The sequence below is a fragment of the Artibeus jamaicensis genome, unplaced genomic scaffold (assembly GCF_021234435.1).
Source record: "Artibeus jamaicensis isolate MK-2021 breed Jamaican fruit bat unplaced genomic scaffold, CSHL_Jam_final scaffold_1283, whole genome shotgun sequence".
NCBI classification, from domain to species: Eukaryota; Metazoa; Chordata; class Mammalia; order Chiroptera; family Phyllostomidae; genus Artibeus; species Artibeus jamaicensis.
In genome coordinates, this window is record NW_026522028.1 from 16614128 (window position 1) to 16616900 (window position 2773).

The window sequence follows — 2773 nt, forward strand, 5'->3', positions numbered from 1 at the left end:
TTTTGGTCTGTTTGCGTCCGTTAAGTATGAGGAGTGGAGCCTTGGACTCCCAGGTCGCTGGGTTGTGATGCTGTATGTGGGGGTGTGGTCAGAGCAGGGAAATGGCGGTCCCCTCGGCTGTTTTTCGCGCCACTGGGTAAGGAGCAGATCCTTAGGTGGTTCACCAGGGCTGGGCCACTCAGAGTCGCTGGGTTATGACGCTGTATGTGGAGGCGGGGTCAGAGTGGGGAAATGGTGGCGCCCTCTGCTGCTGCAAGGGGCCTGCTGGGTCCCTTCTAATGGCCAACTCCCTCGCTTGTCTATCTGCGTACGAATGCGCGACCACAGTCAACCAGCAGCCCTGCTCCCTCGCTGTTTCCCTGAGGTTGCTCGCTTTGTTGCTCACTGGGTCCAACCCTGCGCCTGGATTCCGCGCACCTGAGTCCATCTGACCGAGTTTTCCTGTGCAACCCCACTCTGCTAGCTGCTGGTTTTGCCCCTCTTACCGGTCAGTCTGAAGAATTTGTTGTTAACAGACTTCTGAAAAGTTCAATTTTCTGTGTTCTGGCTGTGTTTTCTGTTGCTAATATTTAGTTGTCTCTAAACTTGGTTGTGTGAGAAAGCATGTCAACTCCACCTATGCCTCCATCTTGGTGGAAATCCTAGAAAAATAAAATATTTTATTTTACCTTTACTTATTTCTTCCTGGCACTCTTCCTTTCTTTATGTAGTTCTGACTTTCTGACCTATATCATTTTCCTTGTTTTTGAAGAGCTTCTTTTAATATATCTTGCAATATAGGGGTATTAGCAAAAGATTCCTTCAACTTCTGTTCATCTTAGAAATTCCTTATTTCGCCTTCACCTTTGAAGGACAATTTTACTCATTAAAAAAATTATAGGTTAGTCCAGGCTGCTGTGGCTCAGTGGATTGAGTGCCATCCTGTGAACCAAGAGATTGCTGGTTTGATTCCCAGTTGGGACACACGCCTGGGTTGTGGGCCAGGTCCCCAGTAGGGGAGCATGAAAGGCAACCACACACTGATGCTTATCTCCCTCTCTTTCTCCCTCACTTCTCCTCTTGTCTAAAGATAAATACATAAAATCTTTATAAAAAACCTTTTAAAAAAGAATTATAGGTTAGAGTTATGGACCTGGTAGTTACTGATGCTTGAACATGAGTCCTGGCCTCTCACTTTCCTCCCTGAACAACATGAGCTTCAGCACACACTCCAGCTTCTCCACAAACTATGGGACTTTGGGCTCTGTGCAGTTGTCCAGCCACCAGGCCTGGCCGGCCAGTTGTGTTCCAGCATCTTTGTGGGTACCGGGAGCTCTGCCTGCTGATCTCTGTGTCTCATTCCACCAGCATGTGCAGCAGCTGGTGGCCCAGGGATCTGGCTGTGGGGATGGCTGGGAGTCTGGAAGGCATAGGGGGCATCCAGAGTGAGAAGGAGACTATGCAATACCTGAATGACCCCCTGACCTCCTACCTGGAGAAGGTGAGAAGCCTGAGGCTGATTAATTGGAGATTGGAGAGCAAAATCTGGGAACACTTGGAAGAGAAACAACCCCAGGTTAGAGACTGGGGACATTATTTCAAGACTGTTGAGAACCTGAAGGCTCATATCTTTGCAAGTTCTGTGGTCAGTGTCCACATTGTTCTGCAGATTGACAATGCCCATCTTGCTGCTAATGACTTCAGAGTCAAGTATGAGATGGAACTGGCCAGGTGCCAGTCTGTGGAGAATGACATCAATGGTCTCTGAAAGGTTTGGCTGTAGCTGGAGACAGAGATTGAGGCTCTCAAGGAGGAACAGCTCCTCATGATGAAAAATCACAAGAAGGGATTAAGTGATCTAGAAAACCAGATTGCTAATTCTGGGTTGACCATGGAGTTGGATGTCCCCAAATCTCAGGACCTCAGCAAAATCATGGTGAGAATACAGGTCCAGTATGACAAGCTGGCTCAAAGAACAGAAAGGATCTAGACAAGTATTGGTCCCAAGAGACTGAGGAGAGTACCGCAGTGGTCACCTCACAGCTGATATCACCTCTGACTGATATAGGAGCTGCTGAGATGACACTCACAGAGCTGAGATATATGGTCAGTCCTTGGAGACTGACCTGGACTCACTGAGAAATTTAAAGGCCAGTTTGGAGAACAGCCTGAGGGAAGTAGAGATGTGCTATGCCATGCAGATGGAACAAGTCAATGGGATCCTATTGCACCTGGAGTCAGAGCTGGCCCAGACCTGGGCACAGAGGTAGCACCAGGCCCAGTAGTGTGAGGCCCTGCTGAACATCAAAGTCAATCTGAAGGCTGAGATTACCACCTACTGCAGCCTGTCGGAAGAAGGGGAAGACTTTAATCTCATTGAAGCCCTGGACAAGAGCCACTCCTTACAAACCATCCAAAAGACCATGACCTGCAGGATTGTGGATGACAGTGTGGTATCTGAGGTCAGTGACACCAAAATCCTGAGGTGTGAGCAGAAGTGAGGCACCCCTTGAGGATCAGAAAGCCAATAAAAAGTTCAGAGATCACTGAATGAAAAAAAGATTGTAAGTTAGTAGGGTTTTTTCTTTCAACACTTTAAATATTTCACTTTATTCTCCTCTTGCTTGCATGATTTCTAAATAAAAGTCTGATGTAATTTTTACCTTTGCTTCTCTGTAAGATGTTTTCTTCCTTGTCTTCTTTCAATGTATTCTCCATGTGTTTAATTTTCTGCAGTATAAATATGATATGCTTAGGTATAGGTTTTTAAGTATTTACTGTGCTTGGTTTTCTC

At 46.6% G+C, this 2773-nt stretch overlaps 1 pseudogene; it reads left to right on the forward strand.

The window, feature by feature from the left end:
- The first annotated feature begins 1155 nt into the window (after positions 1–1155).
- On the forward strand, positions 1156–2480 carry LOC119039072 (keratin, type I cytoskeletal 18-like; annotated as a pseudogene).
- Positions 2481–2773: the final 293 nt, after the last annotated feature.